The 18,376-nt window shown below is 45.5% G+C and overlaps 1 non-coding gene and 1 pseudogene across 1 annotated transcript; both read left to right on the forward strand.

Moving 5' to 3' along the window:
• LOC109560899 (mitochondrial transcription rescue factor 1-like) overlaps positions 1 to 17,262 on the forward strand; it is a 59,943-nt pseudogene extending 42,681 nt beyond the window's left edge.
• TRNAG-UCC (transfer RNA glycine (anticodon UCC)) lies at positions 6,645 to 6,717 on the forward strand. Its single transcript has one exon. It is a non-coding gene; the product is annotated as a tRNA-Gly (tRNA).
• Positions 17,263 to 18,376: the final 1,114 nt, after the last annotated feature.

Below are 18,376 nucleotides of genomic sequence, written 5' to 3' on the forward strand. Positions count from 1 at the left end.
GGGCTATGCTGGCGTGCTGGTCTCAGCCTAGCCTTCAGCCTTTGCCATCTGGCTTGGCATTTTCTGTAGCTCTGTTCTCGTGTATGTGGGGCAATTCTGGAGTTTGGCCCCAAGTGACAAGAGCTCTTATTGGCCCTGGTTTTTTTCATTTCACCTGTCTCTTAGCTTCTCTTGGCGTAGGTGGGGTATGGGGTGAATTCACTCTGCCTTAGACAGAGTGGCTTTGGGTTGTCTGAATTAGCATGAAAGCTCTGATCTATGTCTAGATCTACTTATTGGTGCCCTCAATAAGTGGATGTCTGCACTGCCATATTTAAAATGGATAACCAGCAAGTACCTACTGTACAACACAGGGAACTCAGCTCACTCCGCTCCTTACTATGTAACAACCTAAATGAGGAAAGAGTTTGAAAAAGAAGAGACATATGTATATGTATAACTGAATGACTTTGCTGTACACCTGAAACCAACACATTGTTAATCAGCTATACTCCAATATAAAAGAAAAAGTTTAAAAAACAGGGTATTTTTAAAAATTTATTTATTTTTGATTGTGCTGGGTCTTTGTTGCTGTGCTCAGACTTTCTCCAGTTGCAGCGATGGGCGGCTTCTCTCTGTGGTTGCTTCTCTTGTTTCGGAGCACTGGCTCTAGGCAGGCTGGCTTCAGTAATTGCAGCATGCGGACTCAGCGGTTGCAACTCAAGGGCTCTAGAGTGCTGGCTCAATAGTTGTGGCACATGTGGGATCCTCCTGGACCAGGGTTTGAACCCGGGTCCCCTGCACCAGCAGCCAGATTCTTAACCACTGGACCACAGGTAAGTCCCATAAGTGGCCATTTGACAAGACAAGAAGGCTGAAATGCTGGGGCAACTGTGAATAGTTAAGTACCTCCAAGAAGATGAGTGGATGTTTTTTGATCACCTGTTAAAGAGTTTTTTCCTATACGTTTTTTTGGGGGTAAGATAGACATAACATATCATTTACCAGTTTAACAATTTTTCGGTGGTCTTATGTGAAAGTGAAAGTCACTCAGTCATGTCCAGCTCTTTGCCACCCCATAGACTATACAGTCCATGGAATTCTCCAGGCCAGAGTACTGGAGTGGGTACCCTTTCCCTTCTCCAGGGGATCTTCCCAGCCCAAGGATTGAACCCAGGTATCCCGCATTGCAGGCAGATTCTTTATCAGCTGAGCCACAAGGGAAGCCCAGGAATACTGGAGTGGGTAGCCTATGCCTTCTCCAGCAGATCTTCCCTACCCAGGAATCGAACCAGGGTCTACTGCATTGCAGGTGGATTTTTTACCAACTGAGCTATCAGGGAATTATGTGCATTCATAATATTTTGCATCATCGCTATTCATCTCCAGGACTCTTCTTCATCTTCTCAAGTGGAAACTCTGTCCCCATTAAACATTAAATCCCATTTGTCCTCCTCCCAGCCCCTGGCAACCCACCATTCTACTTTCTGTCTCTATAATTTGGCCTCATATAAGTGGAATCACAATAAACTGTGGAAAATTCTGAAAGAGATGGGAATACCAGACCACCTGACCTGCCTCTTGAGAAACCTATATGCAGGTCAGGAAGCAACAGTTAGAACAGGACATGGAACAACAGACTGGTTCCAAATAGGAAAAGGAGTACATCACGGCTGTATATTGTCACCCTGCTTATTTAACTTATATGCAGAGTACATCATGAGAAACGCTGGGCTGGAAGAAGCACAAGCTGGAATCAAGATAGCTGGGAGAAATATCAATAACCTCAGATATGCAGATGACACCACCCTTATGGCAGAAAGTGAAGAGGAACTCAAAAGTCTCCATGAAAGTGAAAGTGGAGAGTGAAAAAGTTGGCTTAAAGCTCAACATTCAGAAAACGAAGATCATGACATCTGACCCCATCACTTCATGGGAAATAGATGGGGAAACAGTGGAAACAGTGTCAGACTTTATTTTTGGGGGCTCCAAAATCACTGCAGATGGTGACTGCAGCCATGAAATTAAAAGACCCTTACTCCTTGGAAGGAAAGTTATGACCAATCTAGATAGCATATTAAAAAGCAGAGACATTACTTTGCCAACAAAGGTCCATCTAGTCAAGGCTATGGTTTTTCCAGTGGTCATGTATGGATGTGAGAGTTGGACTGTGAAGAAAGCTGAGCGCTGAAGAATTGATGCTTTTGAACTGTGGTGTTGGAGAAGACTCTTGAGAGTCCCTTGGACTGCAAGGAGATCTAACCAGTCCATCCTAAAGGAGACCAGTCCTGGGTGTCCATTGGAAGGATTGATGCTGAGGCTGAAACTCCAATACTTTGGCCACCTCATACAAAGGGTTGACTCATTGGAAAAGACTCTGATGCTGGGAGTGATTGGGGGCAGGAGAAGGGGATGACAGAGGGTGAGATGGCTTGATGACATCACTGATTCGATGGACGTGAGTTGGGTGAACTCTGGGAGTTGGTGATGGACAGGGAGGCCTGGCGTGCTGCGATTCATGGGGTCGCAAAGAGTCGGACACGACTGAGCAACTGAACTGAACTGAACTGAAGTGGAATCATACAGCACTGTCCTCTTGTAACTAGTCTCTTTCATTGAGCATAATACTCTCAAGGTGCATTCATATTGTAGCATGTGACTGGATTTCCTTCCTTCTCAAAGCCAAAAAACATGCCATTGGATATTTCGTTTGTCTTCATCTATCGATGGACATTTGGATTATTTCCCTGTTACCTTTCAGCTCTTCCACCAACATGCACGAAGGTTCGCTTTTCTCTGTATCCTTGCCATCACTTGTCATCTTTTATCCTTTTAAAATAATTTTATTTATTTATTTACTGGTTGTGCTGGGTCTTCGTGGCTGCTCAGGCTTTTCTCTAGTTGGGGCAAGCTGGGGCTATTCCCTAGTGGTGCAGACTTCTCCTTGTGGTGGCTTTTCATTGTGGAGCATGGGCTCAAGGGCGGGAGAGTTTCAGTAGCAGAGGCACATGGGCTTAGTAGGTGCGAGTCCCGGGCTCTGCAGCACAGGCTCAGTAGTTGTGGCATATGGGGTTAGTTGCCTGTCGGCAGGCAGTATCGTCCTGTATCAAGGGTCCCACCCATGTCTCCTGCGTTGGTAGAAGGATTCTTTACCACTGAGCTGCCTGGGAAGCCCTCTTGTCTTTTTGATGGTAGTGATTCTAAACAGCGTGAAACAGTATCTCATTGTGGTTTTGATTTGCATCTCCCTGAGAATTGGTGAGGTTGAGCACATTTTCATTTGACTATTGGCCATTTGGATGTCTCTTTTAGAAAAATGTCTATTTAGTGCCTCCATTTATTTTTTTTTTAAACTATGTTTTGACTGCACTGCAAAGCATGGGGCATCTTCATTCCCTAACCAGGGATCAAACCCATGCCCCCTGCAGTGGAATGTTGAAGTCTTAATCACTGGACCACCAGAGAAATCCCCTCTGCCAAGTTTTTTAATTAAAATTTTTATTTTGTATTGGAGTATGGCTGATGAACAGTGTTGTGAGAGTTTCAGGTAGACAGCAAAGGGACTCAGCCAGACAATCAGTTTTTTTTAAGCTACTGAGTTGTATGAGTTCTTTACAGATTTTGGATACCAACCCTGTATCTGATATATGGGGCTTCCCCCAAGTGGTGCTGGTGGTAAAAAATCCACCTACCAATGCAGGTAGATTTTAGAGACCCAGGTTCCATCCCTGGGTCCAGACGAGCCCCTGGAAAAGGAAATGGCAACTCACTCCAGTATTCTTGCCTGGAGAATCCGGTGGACAGAGGCACCTGGTGGGCTACAGTCCTTAGGGTTGCGCCGAGTTGGACACAACTGAAGCGACTTAGCACTCACATCCGATGCATAACTTGCAAGATCTGCTCCCGTTCTGTAGACTGCCCTTTTGTTTTGATGATGGTCCTTTTGCTGTACAAAATCTTTTTAGTTTGATGCAGTCCCACTTATCGATTTTTGTTTTTGTTACTCCCTATTTTTTTTAATTTGAAGAATTATTTTTAAGTCTTTTTTTCTTCCCATTTTAAAAAAGTTTTAATTGAAGGATAATTGCTTTACAATATTGTGTTGGTTTGTGCCATATATCAACATGAATCAGCCCTAGGTATACATATGTCCCCTACCCCTTGAACCTCCTTCATCTTTTTTTTTTTTTTGGCCTCACCTCGTGGCATGTGGGATCTTTCCTAACCAGGCTTCAAACCCATGCCCTCTGCATTGGAAGTGTGAAGTCTTAACCACTGGACTGCCAGGGAAGTCCTTTTTTTTTGTTATAAGTTTTTACTTCTGGGTAGAACCCTGCACTTGTCCCTTACCTGTTCCGGAGATTGTTTAGGATCCAGAAATCACTTTTGCTACTGCTAAGTCGCTTCAGTCGTGTCCGACTCTGTGCGACCCCATAGACGACAGTCCATCAGGCTCCCCCGTCCCTGGGATTCTCCAGGCAAGAACACTGGAGTGGGTTGCCATTTCCTTCTCCAATGCATGAAAGTGAAAAGTGAAAGTGAAGTTGCTCAGTCGTGTCCGACTCTTAGCAACCCCATGGACTGCAGCCTACCAGGCTCCTCCGTCCATGGGATTTTCCAGGCAAGAGTACTGGAGTGGGGTGCCATTGCCTTCTCCGAGAAATCACTTTTACTATCAAATAAAACATCTAGAAAGCGATGAATGCATTTGAAGGGCGGTTGAAAATGACATTTGAATTAGCTTCGTCCTGGCTATTAGAATCCACGGTCTGTTGACTTTCATACTCTTCAGCCTAGAACTCAAGAAGAGATACCATTTTTTCCATAGGTCTTAGCAACACTTGTTTAGCCTGGGGCTAGTTAAGATGCCTTATTAACAGAGATCTTAGCACACAGAGCAATACAGGAAGGCATGAAACTACCTAAGACAGCTCAAACAGCAAGTGGAAGAGAGAATGAAGGCTGAGAGAGAGGACAAGAGGGAAGAGGTGAGAGCAAATGGTTTTGTGCAGAGATGCTATCTTTAGCTGTCTTTTTAATGAACACTTTGGTGTTCTCAACAGGATCCACACCTGTGTGGATTCTCCTTGAATGCAAAGCTTTCAAGGCATGAGAAAAACATTCATTGAATGAAACCAGTGTTGCTTCTATGAAGTAGTGTATCAGTTGTGTGTGTTAGTCACTCAGTCGTGTCTGGCTCTTTGTGACCCCATTGACTGTAGCCTACCAGGCTCTTCTGTCCATGGAATTCTCCGGGTAAGAATATTGGAGTGGGTTGCCATTTCCTTCTCCAGGGGATCTTCTTGACCCAGGTCTCCTGTGTTGCAGGCAGATTCTTTAGCATTAGGGAAATGCTATGTACTGGCTGATGTCCCCCTAAATTCATATCTTGAAGTCTCTAACTTCCAACGGGATGCTATTTGGAGATGGGAGGTCATGAAGTTTAAGTGAGATCAGGAGGTTGGGGCCCTCGTGATGGGATTGTTGCTGTTCAGTTGCTAAGTCGTGTCTGACTCTGTGACCCCATGGACTGTCGCCAACCAGGCTCCTCTGTCCATGGGATCTTCCCCGCAAGAGTACTTGAGTAGGTTGCCATTTCCTTCTCCTGGAATTACTGCCCTTATAAGAAGAGACACCAGAGAACACAGTCTCTTTCTTTCTCCTCCATGTAAGGACACAGAGAGAAGGTGGTCATCTATACACCAGGAAGAAAACCCTCCTCAGGAACTGACCTGGTCTTGGACTTCCAACTTCCCAAACTGCGAGAAAATAAACGTTTGTTATTTAAGCCACTCAGTCTACGGTATTTTATTATAGCAGCCAAGCTAAGACAGGAATCCTACAGTAACAAATAGGCCCCCAATTGGGTGAAAAGTTAAAGGAAGAAGTTTGTTTCTAACTCACCTGATTACCCTGGAAGGCTGTTTCTGGTCAGTGGATGACTCTCCTCCTCCACATGGTGACTCAAGGACCCAGGTCCCCACCTTTTCATGGCTCCAGCACGCACAGGGCCCTTACTGTCTCCCATGTCTAGCCAGCAGAGGAGAAAAGGAACTTGTTGAGGGCTTGCCTGCTCCTTAAAGCTTTGACCCAGGGTGACACTTTTCACTGCTGCTCACATTCCATGGGTGAAGATGAGTCACATGGCCACACCAATTCAAGAGGAGCTGGGAACGTAGTCCTTGGCCACTGTTTATTCCCCAGGGTGGTGCCTCGATTTTGGTTGCAATATCTGTCAAATTTTCTTTTCTTTTACCATTTGATTGGTTGATTGATTTTTGGCTGCACTGGGTCTTCATTGGTGCATGCTGGCTCTCCGGTTGTGGCAAGTGGTGGCTACTCTCTAGTTGAGGTACACGGGCTTCTCACTGCAGTGGCTTCTTTTCTGCAGAACACAAGCTTGGGTCTCCCAGGCTTCAGTAGCTGTGGCTCATGGACTCTGGGGCACAGGCACAATAGCTGTCGTGCACGGGCTTAGTTGCTCTGTACCACGAGGGATCTTCCTGGATCAGGGATGGAACCTGCGTCTCCTGTATTGGCAGGCAAATTCTTTATCACTGAACCACCAGGGAAGCCCTTCTGTCAAAATTTAAAATGCACACAATCTTTGAAACAGCAATGCTTCTTCTAGAATTCATTCTACAGAAATACTTGTAGCATGGACTTCCCTGATGGTCCAATGGTTAAGACTCTGCACTTCCAATGCAGGGGGCACGGGTTCAATCCCTGGTCAGGGAACTGGGTCCTGCATGCTGCATGACATGGCCAAGAAATAAAAACAAATAAGAAAAGTAAAGAAGTTAATAAAAGAAATACTTGCAGCAGCTTCATGGGGATTTATATATAAAATGATGGCTACAACATTTTGAGGAATAGAAAAAATGAAAAGATTCAGATGTCCACACTAGATAAATTCTATGGGTTCGTGGAAAACTATAGGAACTGGTGTAGAATGTTGTTTAAGATATAATATTAAGTGCAAAAAAATTCAGACTTTTATGTATATACACACACATAAAACATATATGTATGTGTCTATATAGACAACTATGTGTATATGTGAATATATGTATATATATGTATATGTGTGGTCAGTTGGGCCTGACTCTTTGTGACCCCATGGACTGTAGCTGACCCACCGGGCTCCTCCATCCATGGCATTCTCCAGGCAAGAACACTGGAGTGGGTTGGCATGCCCTCCTCCAGGGGATCTTCCTGTCTCAGTGATTGAACCAGAGTCTCTATGTCTTCTGCATTGGCAGGTGGATTCTTTACCATTGTACCACCTGGGGAGCACCCATATATGTGTATATATATATGTATAATTTCACTTTTTTTGGGCTAAGCCACGTGGCATGGGGGATCTTAGTTCCCTGACCAGGGATTGAACCTTGGCCCCTGCAGTGGAAGCATGGAGTCCTAACCAGTGGACTGGCAGGGAATTTCCTTTTTTTTAAAATCTCACTTTTTTTTTTTTTTAACAAATGCTTGTACAGTTCTTTTTGTACACATATGGGATTGTGTAGTATTTTTTCTATGCTGCCATATCTAATTACCACAAATTGAGTGGCTTACCAACAGCATGCCGTTTCCATGGGTTGGAGGTCTGATAGGCTTGACTGGGTTGCAGTCAAGGTGTTGGTGGGCTGCGTGCTTTTCTGGACACTAGGGAGAGTCTATTTCCTTGTTCATTCAGGCTGTTGGCAGAAGTTGGCTTCAAGCTCTTGCAACTGACCTGGGGTTCTGTTTCCTTGCTGGCTGGCAGCTGGACGTTGTTCTTAGCTTCTTGAGGGTACCAGCATTCCTTGGCCTGTGGCTCCTTCATCTCAGAAGTAATGACCCAGGGTCAAGTCCCTCTCTCTCCCATGCTTCAAATCTCTCCTGCCTCATCTTCTGTTGCATTGCTGACCTATTCTTCTGCCTCCCTCTTACTTTTTTTCTTTTCTTTTTTTTCCCTTTTCTCTGTCTCTCTCTCTTTTATTTTATTTTTTTTTTTGGTTTATTTTCAGCCTGGTGTTGAGGGCTGACTTTCAATACATCGCAGCGAGGGAGCTTCTCTGCTACTTCTGAAACTCTGACCTCTTTTACTTTTTAAAAAAATTTAATTTATTTTCAGCTGGATCTTCATTACTGCTTTTGTTTGAGTTGTGGTGAGTGGGGGGCTACTCTCTGGTTGCAATGCTTGGGCTTCTCACTGTGGCGGTTTCTCCTGTTGGGGAGCGTGGGCTCTAGAGTGCAGCCTCAGTAGTTATGGCTCACAGGCTCAGTTCCCCCTCGGTATGCTGAATCTTCCTGGACCAGGGAACAAACCTGTGTCCCCTGCATTGGCAGGTGGATTCTTAACCCCTAGGCCACCAGGGACGTCCTGCCTCTTCTTTTAAAGACCTGTGTGATGAGCTTGGGCCCACGGGAATAACCCAGGATATCCTCCCTATTTTAAAGTGTGTAACCTAGGACCAGTTTCTTGCACCATGTAATATAACATACTCAGGTGCCAAGATCATGGGGGACACACTCTTGCCTACTACAGATTATGTTTCGGGAGAAGTGTTCTTGGTAAGAAAAAGGCTTAGTGTCAGACTCTGGGTTGGACCTCAGAGAGAGGTGTTAGGAACCCCGAGAAACCTAGATTTGTATCCCTGGCCTGTTTGTTCCATGCCGTGGGACCTTTGGTGAATGGTTGCACCTCTGAACCTCAGTCTTATCTATAACACAAGGGAGTAGATTTCCCACTTCCTCTGGGGCTTGTGTTTGGGTGGGGAGATTTGGCTAATATCCCTTTTTCTGCCCAAATCAAAGCTTAATTGTAGGGAGGAAGGGCATATCTACTTGCTCTTAGTGAATTTAATATGATTATTTTGCCTTTAAAAATATTTGTTGGTATTGTTGTTCAGTCACTTCCTGTCTGACTCTTTGTGACCCCTATGGACTGCTGCACACCAGGCTTCCCTGTCCTTCACTATCTCCCGGAGTTTGCTTAAACTCATGTCCATTGATTCAGTGATGCCATCAAATCATCTTATTCTCTTTTGCCCCTTTTCCTCCTGCCCTCAATCTTTCCCAGCATCAGGGTCTTTTCCAATGAGTTGGCTCTTCGCATCAACCCACTCCAGTGTTCTTGCCTGGAGAATCCCAGGGACGGGGCAGCCTGGTGGGCTGCCGTCTATGGGGTCGCACAGAGTCGGACACACTGACGTGACTTAGCAGCAGTCTTCTTTATGGTCCAACTCTCACATCCGTACACGACTACTGGAAAAACCATAGCTCTAACTACACGGATACCTCTGCTTTTTAATACACCGTCTAGGTTTGTCATAGCTTTTCTTCCAAGGAGCAAGCGTCTTTTAATTTCAACAAACATGCCGAAAAATGCACAAATGAATTTTTACACAGAGTGTCAGACTTTATTTTTCTGGGCTCCAAAATCACTACAGATGGTGACTGCAGCCATGAAATTAAAAGACGCTTACTCCTTGGAAAGAAAGTTATGACCAACCTGGATAGCATATTCAAAAGCAGAGACATTACTTTGCCAACAAAGGTTCGTCTAGTCAAGGCTATGGTTTTTCCTGTGGTCATGTATGGATGTGAGAGTTGGACTGTGAAGAAGGCTGAGTGCCGAAGAATTGATGCTTTTGAACTGTGGTGTTGGAGAAGACTCTTGAGAGTCCCTTGGACTGCAAGGAGATCAAACCAGTCCATTCTGAAGGAGATCAGCCCTGGGATTTCTTTGGAAGGAATGATGCTAAAGCTGAAACTCCAGTACTTTGGCCACCTCATGTGAAGAGTTGACTCATTGGAAAAGACTCTGATGCTGGGAGGGATTGGGGGCAGGAGGAGAAGGGGACGACAGAGGATGAGATGGCTGGATGGCATCATCGACTCGATGGACGTGAGTCTGAGTGAACTCTGTGAGTTGGTGATGGACAGGGAGGCCTGGCGTGCTGCGATTCATGGGGTCGCAAAGAGTCGGACATGACTGAGCGACTGATCTGATCTGATCTGATATACTATGTTCCTACCAGGAACCACGTAAAGAGTTAAGGAATTTCTAACCCTCAGTGGGCTGTCAGTTTAAACAAATTAAAAAATATAGAGAACACGTAGTTAAATTTGAATTTCAGATAAACAGTGAATAGATTTTGAACTTCCTATCAGTAGAATCACACAGTGGGTCCTCCTCTGTGTTGTTCTGTGAGATTCATCCACGCTGGTGCCTGTAATGCTTTCTTTTTCATTGATGTGTAGTGTTCCACTATACGGATACACCACAATCTTCCTATTTTCTTGTTAATAGACCTTTGGGTTGCTTCTAGTTTTAACCTACTAAAAATAGAGCTTTGTGAACCTGACTTTCAGTGGCTAGATGCACTTAGGAGCGAAACTACTGGCCATTTTTAGTTTAAAAATTTTCCTCCCAGATGGGAGAAAAAGACATCCTCCCACACCAGTGAATAAATTGAAGTCTTGTAGGTTACATTCCAGCCCCCAGGCTGGTCTTATTTTTATTTCCTGAATGAAGGACCTTGTGAGCATTTTGAGTTTCCATCTTCTCTAATGGGTCTAAGGAGCCCGTGAAGCTTTAGAGAATGTTTTTTCTCTACTTTTAATTTTATTTTCAATTTTGTAATTGAAGTATAATTGATTTACAATGTTATGTTAGTTTCAGGTATGCGGAAAAGTGATACAGTTTCACAGTGATTCAGGAACATGTCCTTCAGTCACTAAGCTATGTCTGACTCTTTAGACCCTGTGGTACTCTGGGCTTCTCTGTCCTTCACCATGTCCCGGAGTTTGTTCAAACTCACGTCTATTGAGTCAGTGATGCTATCCAACCATCTGTCCTCTGTCGCCCCCCTTCTCCTCCTGCCCTCAATCTTTCCCAGCTTCAGGCTCTATTTTCAGTGAATCGGCTCTTTGTATGGTGGCCAAATACCTTTTCAGATTCTTTTCCTGTATAGGTTATTACAAAATACTGAGTATAGATCCCTGTTCTATACAGTAGGTTCCTGTTGCTTATCTGGTGTTGTATGTTACTCTCAAACTCCTAATTTATCCCTCCCCTCCCCTCTACGTTTCCCCTTTGGCAGCCTTAAGTCCTCTAATTTTAGGGGCCATATCTTTTACTGATTTTTAGGAGAGAGAAGGCTGCTTCAGGAGTTATTGGTACTTGTTTAACCCATGGATGGTGAATCCTGGTGCCCAGCACAGCCATGTAACTGTCCCTGTCCAAGTGGGGGTGGTGCACAGAAGCCACGCAGACTGCCTTGCAGTCCCTGCCTCCCTGCTCCCCCTCCCATAGCTCCTCAACCAGCTATATTCATCAGGAGCATCTCCAGGTGCCATCTGGTTGCTATGGCAACTCAGGCTGGTCCAGGCTTGGCAGTGGGGGTCAACCCCCATCTCGGCTGCAGTTCCAATTTGGATTCAGAGAAATAGATACACACAATACCTGGTGCTTTGAGGAAGTCCTGTTCTGATTACATTAACAGTAAGATTTTTTTGTGGTCTCAGGCTTAATGCCGCTTCTTTTCTTCTATTTGCTTTACCTCCATTGTCATCTCTTTGCACCGTCTGTTCGTGAAACCTGGCCGCTTTCTAAGGGATGCAAACCCCACGTGCTTTGCCATTTCCTCTGTGCTGTGGTTGAGCAAACAGAGAGGGAGCAGCACACCTGGTCACAAGGCCCCGCAGGCGCCAGGAATGGACCCCCGGCTGGAAGCGCCCGTTGGCTGGGGATGTGTTTGCTTCTTGTGTGTACACACGGGGCAGCTGGGGCTCTGTTGTTGGAAGCGCGCGTGATGGCTCTGCAGAGTGAGCTCCGTGGTGTTGCTTGAGCAGCCGTCCCCATCGCCCCCTACCCTGCCCCAACCCATCCAGCTTCCAGGCTCCACCCACCTGCCACAATGTCAACCTGAGAGCCAGTGTTGACCAAGTGCTTTCCATGGCCTGGCGCTGTGATCAGAGCTCTGACAGGCGCCCACTGACCCTTCACTATGGCTCCCTGTACTACTTATCCTTATCCCCACCTTGTGCAGGAGAAAGAGACTCAGAGGATTAAATAATGTTGGGGAACACACAGCTAGTTGATTGTGTGCTGGAGTCTGACGGGCCTGGCTCTGGAATAAATCTTTCCCATCACAATTTATCCCTTCCCTGCCCTAGACCCCAGGGAGCAGTGTTCTATGTGTTTGGTGATGTTTTCTTGGGTAGACTCATCCTTAAGATCATTCATCCATTCAGAATGCACGCAGGCTCAGTCACTCAGTTGTGTCTGACTCTTTGCAACCTTATGGACTGGTGGGCTACAGATCTTCCCGACCTAGGAATGGAACCAGCATCACCCAAGTTGGCACATACATCCTTTACCATCGAGCCACCTGGGAAGCCCAAGTTGTCAGGGACCCAGTGGCAAGCAACATAGATCAAGATCCTTGTATGCATAACACTGACATCCTACAGGGGACACCAAAAGGCCACGAGGAAGACCTCATTGGAGGATGTGATGAGGAGTGCCTACATCCGACCGCAGCCTGAATAATGAGAGGGAGCCGACCCGTCACAGACGAGGGGAAGAGCATTCTAGGAAGTGGCCTGTCTGCATGCTTGCTCAGTCATGTCCGACTCTTTGTGACCCCATGGACTCTAGCCCACCAGTCTCCTCTGTCCGTGGGATTTTCCACACAAGATATACTAGAGTGGGTTGCCGTTTCCTACTCCAGGGGGTCTTCCAGACCCAGGGTTCGAACCCGTGTCTCTTGCAGCTCTTGTGTCTTCTGCACTGGCAGGCAAATTGTTTAGCGCTGCTCCACTAGGAAGAGGGAACAGCAATTGCAAAGATGGAATGAGCTTGGCAGAGACCAGGAGTGGCCAGGCCAGTGACTCTGGAGCTTAGAGGCAAGAGGGGGAAGGGGAGGGGTTGGGGCAGCCTGTAGGGAGTGGCTTTTATTTCTCTAAGAGCAAAAGAGTGACTGGCTCTTTTCAGAAGCTTCCCCACTGACTGCAGAGCAGAATGCAGGCTGGACGTGGGGAGTGAGAAAGCCAGCTGGCCCAGGAGAGGCAACTGCCCAAGTCCAGGCCAGCAGCGAGGGAGGCTTTGCCATGGAGGAAAGTGATTGCATATGGGATCTATTTTGGAGGTGAATGGATGGCACCAGCTGATGGCTTTCAATCAGAGAGTGAAGGGAAAGGGAGAACCATGTGATTTGGGCACCAAGTTAAATTGGGAGGCCTGTGATGAGATGGGGGATATTGGGAGCAAAGGGCTGTAGAGAAGGAGCAGGGAAGGGAGGTTTCTGTCTTGAGCCTGTGGGACCAGCAGGTGGATGTCTCAAAAGATGGCACTTGGGCCTGTGCCTTAGGTTTTGTCTTTCCCACTCCGTCTCCCATCTTCCCAGGTACAAACCTCCCTTCTCTAGGTGCCTGAAGCTTTTTCCATCACGCCTTGGCTCTGGGGTTTTAGTTGCATTGGGGATACTACACGGAACATCCAAGTTGTAGGTTCTTTTCATTTTTCAAAAATTTTAAAGTATGATTGATTTTCAATGTTGTGTTAGTATTGAAACAGGAATCTGAATTCATGTTCACAGAGCTGAAGAATGAACTTAACAAACATGCAATCAATCACAGTAGCAAACACATAGGATTTATTTTAAAGAGACGAAAAGAACAAAGCTCTCAGCATAGACACTGAGAGACACTGAAGTGCCCCCAAATGTGGGACTTACAGCATTTATAATTAAAATGCTTACAGCACTTAACAGCATTATATCCTTTCTAGTATCGATCTGTACTTTTTTGGTTGGCTCTTGTCCTTAACGTATGTCATTTCTAGCCAATCAGTTTAAAGGTTACAGTGTTTAACTTGGCATCTTTATGGCTTCTTTTGATCCCCAGTTTCTAAGTCTCACACTTTCAGTCACCATCGTGTGACCCTATCTTACGAGCCCTGGCCATTTCACAGAGGATCAGATATGGGCCAAAAGTTGATGGTCTACCTGTTGCTTTTCTTTTAGATAAGAGGGCCAGGAGTTAATGGTTGTCCTGTCCTGCATCTGAGTGTTGATGATCTACCAGACCAAGGATGCATTCCTCTGAAAGTCAGGAAACTGGAACAAAGGATATAGCTTTAGGTTAGTAGAGTGAGATGTTTACTGAAAAAAAGACAGGTCTCAGTCTCACACTGACTGCCTAGCAATTTCTACCTCAGTTTCAGGTATACAGCCCAGTGATTCAGTTTTATAATCTGTGTCTATATCTATTCCTTTCCAGATTCTTTTCTCTTATAGGTTATCACAAAAATAGTGAATATAGTTCCCTGTGGTGAATTCTTTCTTTAATATTGACACAGTAAGCACATTTTGGGGAATGGGAGGGGCGACTCCAGGAAGTAGAAATGGAACAGGTAGCAAGACACTTGAACCTTCCTTTTATCCTTAGTTTTTTAAAAGTGTGTGTATGTGTGTGTGTGTGTGTGTACACACACATATATTTATTTTGGCTGCACCAGGTCTTAGTTGAAACATGCAGGATCTTTTTTAGTTGCAGCATGCAAACTCTTCTTTTTCAGATCTGGCATGTGGGATCTAGTTCCCTGACCAGGGATCAAACCCAGGCCCCTTGCAATTGGGAGCGGGGAGTCTTAGCCACTGGACCACCTGGGAAGTCCCAGTCTTCAGTTTTATTTCTATAAAATGGGAAGGAAAATGCCTTTGAGGCATAAGTGCTTATAAAAGGAATAAAAGGCTTTTTTTTTTTTTTTTCAATGCGAAGGGAATGTATTTAGAAAAACACAAAAGGCTTTATAAATTCACGATTGTAGGCGATTAAGAGTAAGTTTTCATGGGAGTAAATTGAACCTTAAAGGCGTCATGAAGATAGGCCTATTAAACTCCATTAGTTACAAGATTTGAAAAAAGAAACCTCCCCGGAGGGAAACAGCGTTCATTAAACTGATATTGAGTTGATCTACTTAGGAGAGGCTTACTTAGGAGAGGGAACGTTCTTACTTCTTGGAAGCCTTCAAGCAGAGCAAGAAGAAATAGTCAGCAGGGAGATAAGCCTCCACTCCCACTCCTGTTTCTTTGCACCATCTTCTTACACCTCTGGGTGTTGAGGTGACTCTTGCAATGTTTATGCATGGGATTTAGGCTCCTAATTCTGTGTCATTCAGGCTGGCCTTCCTGTGGATTTCCTTTTCTTGGACAGACACTGGGAGGCTAGTGATGGGGGGCTGTTAGGTGGAAAAACTCAGTTTGGGTTGAAAATATGTTGTTGGGTAAGCTGTGGATCTGAACACCATGGGCCATCTCACTCCTAGAAGGAACAAGAAAAATTTTCTTCCCGTGGCTCACAAGGTCCTGTGTGATCTGCTCCATTACCTCCCCACCCTCAACCCTATTACGCTTCTACTCTCACAGCCACTCAGGCCTCCTCATTGTTCCTTGAGCAAATCACACACAGCCCTGCCTCAGGACCTTTGCACATGCTGTTCTCTGCCTGGAATGCTCTTCTCTCATACCCAGCATGGCTACTGCTTCAAGGTTCAGATGTCACTTCCTCAGAGAGGCCATCTCCGACCCTTATTTAATACAATAGCCCACCCACCACTTCCTGTCATCCTGTGGTGAGCAGAATTGTGTCTCCTGCCCCCAAATTCATGTGGTACAGTTCTAACCCACAGTAGCATGTGACTGTATTTTTTCTTAAAGATTTTTTTTTTCTTTTGACATGGGCCATTTTTAAAGTCTTTATTGAATTTGTTACAATATTGTTTCTGTTTTATGTTTTGGTTTTTTGGCCCCACGGTATGTGGGATCTTAGCTCCCTGACCAGGGATGGAACCCGCCCCGCCCTGCGTTGGAAGGCAAAGTCTTAACCAGTAAGACTGCCAGGGAAGTCCCAGCATGGGACCATATTTGGAGATAGAGCCTTTACAGACATAATTAAGGCTCCTCTCCCCTGGCTGCATTCCTGCTAGGCCTCCACATGAATCCCTCGTGTCCTGCCTTGGCCTGATCAGCTTGGGATGCCCTGTAGACCCTGGAGGTGGGTGCTGTAGGGCCGTAGGAACCTGGTGGGCTGAGGCTGTCTGCCCCCTGGACTGCCTGGCTGCTCCTGCTGGCTGGAGATCCAGGTCAAAAGCCCAAGGATGCTGGTGTTCAGTTTCTCTTGACTTTGAGGACCTGGGAAGGTCATATGCACCACGGGTATGACTAGTGTCAGATTGCCCAGCAGTATTTTAAGAAAGCCAGATGCCTGGATTGGAGACTGCAGACACCTTCACACAGACACTGTGCTTTCCTGTAACTGATACTTCTATTTTTCTAGCATCAAGTTAAATGCATAATATTATAAAACTTTTTTTTTCTTTTTTGCCACATGTCAAAGCTTGCAGGATCTTGGTTCCCCAACCAGGGATGGAAACCAGGCCTCCTGCAGTGGAAGTACAGGAAGTGTGGATTCCTAACCACTGGACCACCAGGGAATTCCCATAAAATACTCTTTTATAACATCATCTCACTGAGATCTCCAGGGCTTTTATGTTCACTTTTTTTTTTAGTTTTTTTAAGAATTTTTTTTTGATGTGGACCATGTTTTTTTAAAAGTCTTTATTGAATTTGTTACAGTATTGCTTCTGTACTATTTTATTTTAATTTTTGGTTGCGAAACATGTGGGATCTTAACTCACTGACTAGGGATTGAACCCACACCTCCTACCTTGGAAGACAGTCTTAACCACTAGACCACCAGGGAAGTTCCCCCAAGGCTTTTAATATCTTCAGAATCTATATTCCCACTTTCCGAAAGACTCAAAAGTCATATAAACTCTAAGAAATCTACTAAAAAGATGATGAAAAAAATCAGAAGATGAAGGGGACTCTGATGAAGAGTGTGACCATAAATGAGATGAGTGAGCAAGAAGAGAAGCCCGAGGACAAACCCAGGGTGGTCAGAGACAATCTTTATTAGGTGAAAGTGGTGTAGTCTTTTCCATAGGATGTTATCCTGAAGCCAGACCCAGATAGTGGAAGAAATAAGTGAACGCTCCAAAGGTGGACTCAGGCTGAATAGGGGAAAAATTATGGAAGACGAGAAGAAGGTTGAAAGTGGGAGATACACTGGCTCTTCTAATGGGAGAGGATAAATAAGCAGAAATAGAGATGGTGATGCAGATTCTCCTGGAAAAAAAAAAGTGTTTGAAGAGAAGACTGACAGAAATACCGAGTGGTGCTACGACGGTGGAAAAAGTAAAAATTGCCTAAAAAGAATATGCTCAAATAAATGAATTGTTTTTAGCAATAAACCTGCTTTCTAGTGGTGGGGCAAAGGACCAGGTTAAAAAGAGGATTTTTTTTTAAATTAAAATTAAGTTCTCGTATCATTTGGAGTGGGAAAGAAAAAAGAAAAAAAATGAGAGAAGAAAAAAGAGGCAATTAGGGGCTTCCCAGGTGATGCTAGTGGTAAAGAACCCGGCTGCCAATACAGGAAATGTAAGAGACTCGGGTTTGACCCCTGGGTTGGGAAGATTCCCTGGAGGAGCGCATGACAACCCACTCCAGTATTGCTTGGGGGATCCCATGGACAGAGCAGCCTGGTGGGCTACAGTCCATAGGGTTGCAAGAAGTCGGGCACGACTGAAGCAGTTTAGCAGGCATGCATACAAAGTAAAATTAGAAGGACATTAAGACACACACATACCCCGAGGGGAGACCATGAGAAGACACAGGGAGAAGACGGCAGTCTACGAGCCAAGGAGAGAGGCCTCCGAAGAAACCAGCCTTGCTGACCCCTTGATCTCCAACTGTAGCCTTCAGAACTGGGAGGAAATAGATTGCTGTTGTTTAAGGCACCCTGCATGTGGTACTTTGTTACGGCAACTCCAGCAAATGAATATACCTCTCCTGCTGAATTGCCCTCCATGGCACTTTGAACAATTTTTATTTATTCATATGGCTGTGCTGGGTCTCCGTTGCTGCTTGGGCTTTTCTCTGGTTGCGGCAAGCAGGGGGCTACTCTTTAGTTGTGGCGCTTGGGCTTCACGCTGTTTGAGGCTTCTCTTGCTTTGGAGCTTGAGCTCTGGGTGTGTGGGTCTCCATAGCTGCAGACACTGGGCTCGGTATTTGCGGCTCCCGGGCTCTAGAGCACAGGTTCAGTAGTTGTGGCACATGGGCTTAGTGGCTCCGCTGCATGTGGAGTCTTCCCAGACCAGGGATCGAACAGGTGTCCCCCCACATTCAAGGGCAGATTCATATCCGCTGGGCCACCAGGGAAGTCCCTCCACAGCACTTTTCAACTCCCAGGCTCCACATGAGGTATTTATTTTCTCCACAGGCTGCCTCCCCCTCTAGAACCTCCATTCCAGCATAAGGGTGACATTTGTTTGTCTCATCCACAC

The sequence above is a fragment of the Bos indicus genome, chromosome 7 (genome assembly GCF_029378745.1).
Source record: "Bos indicus isolate NIAB-ARS_2022 breed Sahiwal x Tharparkar chromosome 7, NIAB-ARS_B.indTharparkar_mat_pri_1.0, whole genome shotgun sequence".
Lineage (NCBI taxonomy): Eukaryota > Metazoa > Chordata > Mammalia > Artiodactyla > Bovidae > Bos > Bos indicus.